General features: G+C 37.2%; 1 protein-coding gene across 5 annotated transcripts in view; it reads right to left on the bottom strand.

Annotated features, from left to right (window-relative positions):
- The window catches only part of tns1b (tensin 1b), a 272,519-nt gene that overhangs the window by 220,551 nt on the left and 38,952 nt on the right, over nucleotides 1-13,016 (bottom strand). The window lies entirely within an intron of this gene.

Here is a 13,016-nt window from a genome sequence, read left to right as displayed (position 1 = left end):
GAAAGTGTTCATAGAACAGCACCATCTCATAATACAATCACATCAGTATTTATAGGTAAACTATGAATTTAAAGTCTCCCTGTAGTCAATAATTTTGTCCCTTAAACTCATCTTTCATCACCAAAATGACATATGTATTTTTTTTTTTCTGTAAAAAAAAAATTTCTTCATGCCTTAAAATAGCTTAAATGTAACTCTAACGCTTGCCTCATTTAATATGTAAATGAATATGTAAATTAGCTCCACCTCCACTCGCTCACACCAGCTCAGAGATCCATTTGGTCAACTTACTGAGGTAAACGCTACACAATGGTATCGCTTTTTACAACATCAGACACATAACAGTAATACATATGATTATCCTTTTGCTTGACTACATTATCAAACAGCTAATAATGGGTTGCTAATGTTACACAAACCATGTTCTCGTTCGCCATGTCAGAGTCAGACTGCCTTCTAAAAATCAGTATCTTTACAAACGCTTTGAACAACTCAGAACGTCAGTGGAGAAAGGCATATAGTTCATCAAAACATCATAATACACATCATACACCCACCATATTGCTAAATCTACACGACTCCCCTGCTAGTTCGCTGTTAATGATATGCTAAAGCCCGCCGGCACGTTGACATGATTGGTTACAAGGTAATTTCAGACGTCACAGATACCAGCGATTTCAAACCGTGGGTTTAAGACTGTCTTTTTTCACTGCAATTTTTAGGATAAAATACTCAGCAATGGTGTTGACTTATGAATTTGCACATGGTTTGTCTTAAAGTACATTAAAAACACCACAGAGACATACAAACAACATTAAAAACTTGGTATCATAACTGTCCAGTGATCTAAAATACCGTTTGGATAACAGCAATCCAATAATGCATTGTGACAAAAACATATTTGAGATATACTAACAACCCAATACTAAAAAGCATAGATAAAAATATTTGAATTTAAAATGTACTATTTTTCTTTTTTTAAAATATTTGTGTGTGAAATGTATTTATTATGCCTTTTTGAGTATCCCGTCTTTAGCTTAGCAACTTCAAACTAATGAAATCAATAGAATCCCATGCAAATCGGTCACATATGAGGTTCGAGTCGACTGTATCAGTTTCGTCTTAGTTAAATGCAGCATGCATCTATCACATTACAAAGCTGGAAGTGGATACGGCGTGTGCCTATGATCAAACACCTTTAATCTTCTGCATGAATGCCTGTTTTATTGAGACAGAACAGATTCAGTTTATAGAGTCTGTTTTTGGAACACTGGCAAAAACGGACAATGGAGGGGGTACAGTTTTTGGATAGGATGCTGAGTGGACTGTGACTAATTCAATGGTGGTTTCAGACCGGACTGGCTGCGGGAGATACAGTGAGTCTGGTTCTGTGCCAGACTAGCACAGCCAGTATCATTTTCATAATATCCACACTGTACAAAATGGGGTGATACTGTTCATTTAAAATGTCAAACAACAGCCCTTTTTGGAAATACTCAAATCACACAAATAAAAGTGAACCAAAGCCACAAATAAAAGCTGGAGATATGCATGAAAATAGTTGGATACACACAACTTTTTAAATTAAAATTCTCCAAAACCTCCAACAAACACATTTGTCCATTCACTTACAGGAACAACCTGCTCAAATCCATGCAATAAAACTAATTATAAAACGGTTAGTTCCTGTCCTTGATTCTGATTGGTCAATAGCTGTGTTTTATTCACGATAAAACACGGCTATGACCGCTTCACCCAACGGATCTGTGTATCACTACACAACACCTTTAGCAACCACTCTTAGCAACGTAAACGTTCTCAATTGATATTGTTCATTGAAGCTTACCGTATTATGTAGAAGAGTATTGTGGGAAAGAGATCGAGTGAGCGAGTTTATTACCTGCATTCAGATTTAACATTTTCCTTCAGGTCAGTCCTATGTTCATAATAAAAAATCAGTTTTAATGTCCAATGTATTATCTTGTCCTTTTAACAGTTAAGGGGTTTCCCCATGACTGACAGCGCTAGTCAAAGCATTTGTCAGTTGCGTCTTGTCTTCTTCACAACAATTCAGTATTTCCAATAAAAAAGTCTTCGCTACTGACTGACACACTCATAAAGACAGTCTTTGCCGCCATATAATGGCATAATAATGTAACTTCTGTTGCTGTTCACGGTCAGGGACTATTTTTTCTAGCAGAAGGAAGGCTTTTAGTAAGAGTTTACTTCATCAAAGTTGCATTGTTACATAATTTTGGCTATAATATTTGTATTGTGTGGTAACCGTTTTATTACAAACAAATGATTTTCTTTTTAACTTTCTATTCATCAAAGAATCATGAAAAAAAATGTACCACGGTTTTCAGAGAAATATAAGGCAGCACAACTGTTTTCAACATATTGATAATAATAAGAAATCCTTCTTGAGCATCAAATCAGCATATTAGAATGATTTCTGAAGGATCATGTGACACTGAGGACTGGAGTAATGATGCTGAAAATCTGCTTTCAAACAGTACTTTTGAATTGTAATAAAATTTCACAGTATTACTTTTTTACTGTATTTTTGATTAAATAAATGCAGCCTTAGTGAGCAAAAAAGACTTTACAAAAACATTAGCATTTAAAAGTTTGGGATTGGGAAGATTTTTAGTGTATTAATATACACTTCCGAAAGACATGTTTTATGCACTATTTTTGTGCTGTAGATGGTATAAATTATAGCTGTTATATAATTAAGAGTAAGTAATGTATTGTTCAATAGCTTATACAGTGTTTAAGAAAAATGAATTTGTATGAACATCGCATTTGTTCCCTTGCTGGAGAGAAAAACGAAATAAAACATCCTAAGGTAGTTTGCATGTCGTAGCTGGTATAAATTACCAGCAAAGCCAAACAGATGTTTTGCTGGTCACACAGCCTGACCAGCTGACAAGTGCACAAAAACCCAAAAACTAATCAGCTTCAGCAGGCTGAGAGACTAGTTTATCTGACCTAGGCTGGTTAAAACTGTATTTTTCAGCAGGTTTACATGGCTAAAACCAATCCCTATAACCCCCTAAAAATGTGCACCATTTCAACAAACCATGTCACTCCCTGCAGATGTCCATATTAAATTATTTCCTCACAAAAAGTAGCTAAACAAATTTCCATCAGACAGATATCCATCAGATGCAACCCTTTGCTCAGTGTCTGTGTGTATTACTCATAAAATCACAGAGGATGTGGCTCTGCTAGCTTTATGATGGGGAAATGAGATGGAGGGAAATCTGCAAACGTGGATACATAACCTCGGCCTGGGTGGGTCTCTGCTGTGTCCTGTTTTCCAGGGAACACTTCACACTTTCATCCAAAAACTAGAAAAATCGCAGTTTTGACAACTGTGTTATCTTCCATTACAGAAAGAGAAATGATACGCCTCCATCTCCGCTGATAAGTGCGTATGCCTTCAGGACATCAAACACACAATCGCATGACACACGCTGAGCCTGGAGTGATCCGCGCTTTCTAAAAAAGCGCTCTGATAGTGTCGGACATAAAAAAGGCAGGAGACAGCTGGGTGGGGAACAGAGAAGCTTCCTGTTAGAGCTGAAAAAAGAAAAACCTAGAAGCTTGTGTGTTCCTTGAAACCAGGGTCTTTCTGGGAAATCAGGAGAGATGGAGGGCTTAGTTTTCATTGTTTTATGGTCATTGTTTAGGGAAGTGAAAAGGAAAGAGGAGGCCCTGAAGTGAAAGGGTCAATCTACCTGATGCTGTTCCTGAGATAATAATCAAACCCACATCTGCACTATGCATGATATTAAAATTATCATGAATTAAAGGCAGTACAACAAATATGCCTACTACAATAATGAATAAATATTTTGTTTTAAATTAATCAATATAAGTCTCTGGTGTCCCCAGAATGTGTCTGTGAAGTTTCAGCTCAAAATACCCCACAGATCATTTTTTATAGCTTGTCAAATTTGGGTGCGAGCAAAAACATGCCGTTTTGTGTGTGTCCCTTTAAATGCAAATGAGCTGCTGCTCCCGGCCCCCTTTCCAGAAGAGGGCGGAGCTTTAACAGCTCGCGCTTCGGTATCTCAACAACAACAAAGCTGGAGAATCTCATGCAGCCAAAATGAGGATTATCAGTAACGGTGTTCAGCCTTACATTGTTCAAACCGGAGTCGGACACTGATGGAGAGACTCAGGAAGAAGTTATAACTTTTAGAATGAAACTGGAAATTTTTGAATGGTTAGTGGATAAATTTATGTAGTTGCTGTGGAGTTGATTCAACTCATCGACTAGCATGTTAATCTTATGTGCAAAACCTGTATGGATGCCCACTTTAGCATACCTGTTTGCCAAACAGAGCCATACACACCAGGCTAACGTTTATGATTGCTATCTAATGCTGTGAATGATCTAATATATTTTCCAAAATATCGCTCTGACAGAAACGCTCCTTTTTTTAGCAATCGAGCTTGCCAGGGTCAACTTGCAGGCTATCCAACCTAACAAGAAAGTGTTCTGTGCTCGTCTGTGTAGCCAACGACAGAACAGTTAGCATGCTTTGCTCGAACTTTTGCCATGACGTTAGAACTGGTACACTGTTGTTGCTTGTGAAAACAAAATGTCGTCATGCAAATGAAATCCGAAAGGTATATAGGTGATTTCTTAATAAAACATTACCCTTGCCATTTTCTTGACAGGTTTCATGACATACACCCCAACACTCTCAGGATCTCCAAATTTCACTGGTCTATCAGATTAACTTAATACATTTGCATTTTTCAGACAGAAAATTGCACTTGCAACAACTTCCTCTTATTTTGCAATACAGATTTACAATTCATAACCATCTATCACACTGCATATACTCAGACTACATAAAAAAAATACCCCAGCGACTTAAAAAAAACTGCAAGAGCAGATGAAGTATTACACAGTCCCATGCTGCACTGCAGGTTGCGGGAAGATATACGCAATCTCACTTGGAAGCAAGTAGTGATACCAAACACAAAGATATCATTATCATTGCAATTTAGCCCAATTTTTTGCTTAATTGAAATCGACCAACAAAGACAAGAGGTAAAGGATGTGAATGGCCTTTAATATCCATCCGTTTAGCTTGCTCAGCATGCTGTGGAAAAACGGTGAGAGTGGCTGTGCTTAATCAAATTAGATTTTGCGTGTGTGTGTGTGTGTGTGCCCTAGGGCTGATGTTTTTTATAGATACTGCACCATGAGCCAGTGCTACAATCAGACCCATACATACTATTCACTGTTGAAAATGAATAACTCCCTCCAGAATCACTTCCGCAGACTCATTTTCTATGTGCACAGCAAAAAGGAGGTTCATTTTTGCATTTTAACTCTCTCCCATATTTCATAGCGATGTCAGTACAGGAATGTTGAGGTCTGGCAAACCACCATGACATCATATGATATGCTGAGTGACTGATTTGAAACACTCTATATAGGCTTATCTATAGGTTTCCGTTAACGCTCAGTTTAGCATATGTTACAGTGAGAATAATATTAAACCAAAGCAATATCACTATCTGCACATTAATACACCTCTGTACAGGCTTTTACATATACAAATAGATGCAAACCTCAACATAACATCAGTGACTGATGAAATCAATTACCCTTTCACCTCCTCCTATTGATCCTAAAGCCATTCAGAGGATTGAACAGTCTACAAATGGAGACACACGGCAAGCGTCTGACTAATTAATAGAAATTTCTCATTCAAAGGACCCAGATTCCATCAAAGAAGAGCTGCCCTTGAAAACCTGCATTCATGCATAAAATACAAGACATTAAGCAACCCAGAGCATGTGCTCACAGGAACATATGCATGAGTATGTAGAATACGAAAAATGCTGACATTCACACTTGTTTGTGAGACAAAAAGTAGTGGCGAGATATTCAATGGTCCTTAAACACTAGAAATAGACTGATAAAGGCTTTTCAATGGCCGATACCATTGAAAAGAGAGTAGGGAGGATAACAGGGCTAGATAATATATTAAATAATATTCCCCAATAATGCTGTAGACTACATAAAATTAAACAACATCTCAATGATTATCACAATTATTTTTTTTCTCCATTTAATCATTTAGCATACACTAAAGGATGATCATTTTTGCATTTATTATATATTACATATATTAATTCCATTAAATTTAGGCTAAAATAATATATAAAATTAAATGAAAAACATCAACTTAAACTTTATTTCCTTTTAGTTAGTTGCCAAGGTAATAATTTTCATTTTTTAGGTTAAAGTACTAAAATTACTAAGACTGAAATAAAAATAAAGCTAAATGGGAATATTTAAAGAAAAACAAAAATAACAAAAGCACTAAATTATGAAAACTTCAACTAAAACTTAAAATTAACTACAAATATAAAAGCCAATTCGAATATGAATAAATACTAACAGTATATAAATAGTACTAAAATAAAAGTTTCAAAGCAAATAAACGAATACTGATATATATTGAATATTGTCAAAAGACTGAAAAATATTGTCATGTACTTTTTTGATGTTACTGTAAATGCAATTTGAGATACAGCAAGTATATCACTTACACAATATTTACTCAAAAAAAAAAAAATGGAAACATGCATTATTCATTGATTTTGAAACACATGCAAGGGGGAACTACTACTTCTGTGAATCGGCGTAATGGACGTGTTATCATCAGCCAATGCCGATTATCACAAAATGGCCTACCATGAGGCAAAACATAATTTTATCACTACTGAACACTCTCAAACTGAGGGAGAGGGAGAAAAGAAAATAGGAGGAGGGGTAGCAGGATTAGCCAAAGTATCCTGGGCCGCAGCAGCCCCACAATGAAGCTTTAATTGGACTCCTTTTGTCTCGAAATTGAACATTTCTGTGTGGGCCTTTAAGAACCTGCACAAAGGAGGGGAAAGGGAGGGAAAGAAAAGGCAAAGAGGAGGAAAACAGGGAAGAATATCCTCTTCAACTCTCTTCACTCAGGATATTTGGGGTGCTAGTGTCTTATCAAAGCTCTAAGATGGCTCATGGGGTCTCTTCCTCCACCTGAACAGTGCTTATTTAAGCCCACTATTGAATGGAAGCTAATCAGAGAGAGTGTGGGAACTCAAGCATACAGCCTAACGGAGATTCATCCTCACTAAGGAACCTTCAGCTATGCCAGGCGGAGTTTCCTGCCCATATTATGATCACTTACAAGCTAAAATTTTTATTTTTGGAGTCTATTAGAATACATTTACATGATTTAAAATTCAAAACACTTTTTTTTTTTCATACTGCACATTGCTTCGTCACCTCTTTTCACTCTCTGCCTGAGACGCTTTTAGTTCCCGTCTCTTTAAGGGCAGGGTAAAATGATTCACAAATGAACAACTCTTGATAAAAAAAAAAGTAATCAGTTTGAATCAGTCTAGTGAATTGAATCAGAGTGGATACTAAATTAACACCTAGCTCATTTACTGTTTTATGACATGTAAATAACGACACACCAAAATACAATAAAAAAAAAATAGAATCAAAAACGCAGCAAAGAAAATAAAACATTGCACTGATGCCACGCATGTAGTGTCTTGGTCGTGTGGCATGTTGTGGTCCTAATTTTCCCTAATTTCTAATGGAGGGTGTTTATAATCAGCTCCTGAAGAAAAATAAATAAATAAAATAAAATAAAATAAATAAAAAAATGAATTAAATTCAAAATAAAATTAAAAAATAAAAACTAAAATGAAAAACAAAATTGAAAAATTAAAAAATTTAATTAAAAATTCAATTCAATTCAATTCAATTAAAAATAAAATTAAAAACTAAACTAAACTAAACTAAAATAAAATAAAATTCATTACACTGATTCCACATACAGTATATGTAGAATTTTGAAAGCAGATTTGGTTTTAAAATGTCCGTGTGGCTGCTGTGACATGTTGTGGTCCTTATTTCTAATGGAGGGTGTTTCTAATCAGCTCCTGAGGATTTCCCCACAGGGACAATGCTTGAACAAGAGGAGCATACCGGGGTCATGCAGGCTCGACCCCTAGACTGCCATGTAATCATCTACGGGTTTAATGAAGGTTGTGCTTGCACATCCTCTCCATTAAGAAAAAAGAGAATGAAGCAGTAAAAAGCCATTGAGGGTCTCAGGCAGTAAGTCTCTCTCATCCCTCATTCAAACACCATCCATTGTTGAGTGAGGTCTGGCTGTTCCTCATGGGGATCTGTGAGATTTCAGAAGATGCTGACAATATAAATGCACTGCTTTGTTGTTATAACACTCATCATGCCAGGGAAGCAAAATATATCGGTACCATAGTGCTTATCAACCGATATTAATGTTTTTCTTTACAGGTCCATAATGGATATTTAATAGTGCACACTCATTTCTGCCTTTACACATAGATTATTTTTAATGTCATCTAGCACTCTTTTAAACTCATTTTTAATAATACTAATAATTTAATAATACTGTTAAATATAGTCTTTAGCAAATCACAAAATTAATATCCATCTTTCATGCTTTCGGTTATAATGTTGTAATGCCTAGATAACTATACTGAATTTTAATATTGTTCAAAATGTGAAAATAATTATCAGTTTATCTACATTGGACAGCATCTTAATATCTGTGGATCTGTACAGCATGCATTTTGTGTTCTGTTGAGAAAGAAACACCCAATCACAATCCAATATGTAAATAGGCTATATGTACAAAAAACTTTAAATTTCTTAAAAAGTATCATGTTTAGTCAAAAATAGATACAGACTGAAATAAAGAATAACTCTAACCAGAATGTTTAAAGATCATAAATACAGTGCTGGCTGTGAAAACACATTGCTTTTCTGCGCTTTAAACTCATTTACTGCACTGCTATGAGATATGCGTTTGTTCTCTAGTGCATTCTGGTTCCACTGTATTCATAACTGCTGTGTCTTTCCACATTGATGAATGGCCGAGGGGCATGCAGGCTTGCCAGGGGAGCATTTTATGTAAGAGATAGCTAATCCCATTACTCTCTTAGCTGGAACATAGCAGTGTGCCGCACTGCCAGAGGCTGAGAGTTTTGGCCCGTGACTGAAGCATTAAGCCGAGAGAGGGAGGGAAGAGCCCGTCCCACTGTAACCTCCATGGATGACTTTGAATCACACACACAAATATCATATTAGTGCTATTATGAGAGAGAATACCATGTCTGAGTATGCATCCAAGAGAAAGAGCAAGACTGTGAAGAAAATGAACATCAATACTCAAAATATTCCACTCTATGAATGAATCAAATAGAGATCTGTTCTGAAACAAATAAAAGGCTCAGTGACAGATAAGGATGTCTAAAATGAAGGATGGGGGAAAAAAAATCTTTGTAACCTATGTTGGTAATATATATAAATGTAATATATAATATGTATGTAATATATGTAATATAAAATTTTGAATTATGAAAACCATTAAGTTTTCTTCTCACATCACTTCCTGAATTTTGATTAGATCAAAACTAGTTTGTTTTCCCCCCAACCAATGTTGACCAAAACTATTTCTCATTAAAGACTCACTATAGAGGAAACAGAAGCCGTACCACCTCTTTCCCAAGAGCAATTTCAAAGGTCACTGTTTTGGCCAGTAGATCAGCAATACCATCCAGTGACTATGTAGAAGAGGCTGTTATTTTGATCCACAGTCTGTGTCCATAAAACCTGTCACTAAGAGGCAGAACCTCCAGCAGGACCCGACCGAGGAGACATGCCTCACTTGTGCAGACACGCTTCACTTGTGGGCTCCTATAGTGTGAAGTGCACATAAAGACCATCCCGAGGGTTAAATAGACCCTCTGAATGACCTACAGGCACTGTGACCAGGAATTTGAGACATTCACAACACAAAGCCATCAAGATACATCAAAACAGTTGTGCCGAAGCCGTGCACGGCACAGTTAAAGCCCTCCGGCTTTTCATGGATCTGTCATCTGACTCTTTGTTATGGTCTGTGCTTCTAACCTTTGCTGGTGAACTCTTGTACATCAGCAGCATATTTCCTCGGACCAACCAACATGACTGGTGGCAACTGATGTTAATGGACAAAGTAGACAATGTGGGGAAGAGTCCTAATGACAGAACTGCTGTTTAAAGTTCCTTCCACCCAATCTAAAAGGGTTTTGTTTGTCCTTCAAACTGCACAGCAATGACAATGTATAGAATTGGTAAAACACACCAATTATTAGGACTAATCTACAAATTAGCACACATTTCTCATTCGGGTGGGGTTACAGACAGCGTCAGCCAGGGGAGTGAAGTTTACCTTGGAATTCTTTACTAGGAACTCTTTCCTAGCTGGCCTCCGCTACACTTACCCCCTATACCTCCCTCCTATCCGGGTCACGGCACCAATGCAACCGGTCCTACTCGACCAGCTCCATGTGGGATTCGAATGGACGTCTCCGGCACGGGATAGCAGCCTCTAATGTCAGTCACTAGAGTGAGGTTTACCTTGGAACTCTTTAGGAACTCTTTCCTAGCTGGCCTGCATTGCACTCACCCCCCCAAACCTCCCTTCCATCCGGGTCATGGCACCAATGCAACCAGTCCTACTCGACCAGCTCCATGTGGGATTCGAACGGACGTCTCCGGCATGGGATCGAAGCCTCTAATGTCAGTCACTAGAGTGAGGTTTACCTTGGAACTCTTTAGGAACTCTTTCCTAGCTGGCCTGCATTACACTCACCCTCCCTAAACCTCCCTTCCATCTGGGTCGTGGCACCAATGCAACCAGTCCTACTCGACCAGCTGCAGGTGGGATTTGAAACGATGTCTCCGGCATGGGATCACAGCCTCTAATGTCAGTCACTAGAGTGAGCTTTACCTTGGAACTCTTTAGGAACTCTTTCCTAGCTGGCCTGCATTACACTCACCCCCCCCCAAACCTCCCTTCCATCCGGGTCATGGCACCAATGCAACCAGTCCTACTCGACCAGCTCCATGTGGGATTCAAACGGACGTCTCCGGCATGGGATCGAAGCCTCTAATGTCAGTCACTAGAGTGAGGTTTACCTTGGAACTCTTTAGGAACTCTTTCCTAGCTGGCCTGCATTACACTCTCCCCCCTAAACCTCCCTTCCATCCGGGTCATGGCACCAATGCAATCGGCCCTACTCGACCAGCTCTGGGTGGGATTCGAAACTGACGTCTCCGGCATGGCATCGCAGCTTCTAACGTCAGTCACTAGAGTGAGGTATACCTGCACAGCTCTTTACTAGCTGGCCTCTATTATACTATGCATGCTGGGACCTTGTTTAGATGACTCAATTTTGAAAGTTAGGACAACATTTGAACAGGTTTTGAACAAATACCTGAGTATCTAAGCAAGGTCAATAAAGCAACTTTTGTTAGCAACTTGTTTAGAGTATTCTTGTTCAGTACACACATAATAAACTGACAACTCCAACTAAAAATACATGTACTAAAACAAATAAAATTATAATATTATGATTGTTATGGTGTCATTTCCAAGTACATGCGCTCAACCCTAAATGCTAGACAACGAACAAAACCAAAAACTGTAGTTTACAAGGAATCTAAAACCTATTATTCTATCCTAGAGACATCATAAATTCAACTTGAATGGTTTTGAAAAATTCTGTCCCAGTTAGCAGCAGCCAGAATTCAATTTTGAGCAACTTAGCAACCTTAAGCTGACACCAGAGTCACACCATTCACAAACAAACGCATTTAGACATCACAGGAAAACTGCGAAAGGCTCATGCCCTCCAGCAAAAAAAGACAAACAGTGATTCCAGACTGTTGCAGTCCGTAAGAGGTCCTGGATTGGTTGGTGTAGTAAACAGGAACATCGTCACTGGTTTGTAGTTCTACCTGTCCCGTAGCAAACCTCACTGACAAGTCGGGACTTGGAACCGTGTCGGTTACACTTTGTATCTTGTTTTTCCTATCCCAGATTCATAGTCAGATAAGACAAGATCTCAAAAACACAGCCAGAGGGGCTGTGATTTAAATTTGTATTATCACACAGTCGTAGCCTTTGTTTTGTAATGTTATGGGTCACACTGAAATAACACTGCATGAACCGTTACCACAACCCTAGTCTAAACTGTAAAAATACAAAACTTAATTCAACTGACTCAGTTTTAATATACTACTTCACTTAATAATATTTATCAAAATACAACAAAAATTCTTCCCAGTCCTTATCAGCCTTAATAAATCTATTCTCTGAGACTATAGTAGGGTCCAAGAGACCACTAATAAAAATACATTATTTTCTTGAATCTCGATATGGATTTTTAAGATACTTTTGATTCAGATTAATGTGCTAATGAATCATACAGACCATTCTGAATTGATTTGACCGATTAAAAACAAAAACACAACTCTTGATGTCTTGCGAGTTTTATTCTACACAATAACAATCTGATGGAGTATTACAGAGTAACACCAGGAAAATGTATTCTCACTCTAGAACCTTCTAAACGTTTCCATGATTCAAGAATTTATTCATTTCTATGACTAGACAAGAAAAAGCAATAAATAAAAATCTTAAGAACCCTGTTTCTAATTTAATACAGCAACTTTCATTACAAATTTAATTATAAAAATATTTATAAAAATGTACACTACCATTTAAAGGTTTGGGGTTGGTAAGAATTTTAACCATTTTTGAAATAAAGCTTTTATGCTCACTAAGGCTGCATTAATTTGACCAGAAAAGAGTAATATTTTATGTTTTATGTTTTCTATTTATAAAAAATAATAAAATAACGTGATCATTTTTAGACAAGTGACCTAGAAATAGTGCAGATTATACAATATTTCTTTTCTTAATTACTTTATTTCCAGGATTACGAAAAAAATCTAGATTTTCAATATAGTCTCAGACTTTTGGACACCACTGAATATTATGTATGAAGTAAATGTCTTTTTTAAACATTCTGACATCAATTCTCACTAGTCTTAATTCTGCATGCTCCATATCGCCCATATGGAGAGTTAGAGA

Source organism: Ctenopharyngodon idella, chromosome 9 (genome assembly GCF_019924925.1).
Source record: "Ctenopharyngodon idella isolate HZGC_01 chromosome 9, HZGC01, whole genome shotgun sequence".
NCBI lineage: Eukaryota > Metazoa > Chordata > Actinopteri > Cypriniformes > Xenocyprididae > Ctenopharyngodon > Ctenopharyngodon idella.
Note: the sequence above shows the minus strand (reverse complement) of the source record. Positions and strands in the feature narration are given on the sequence as shown.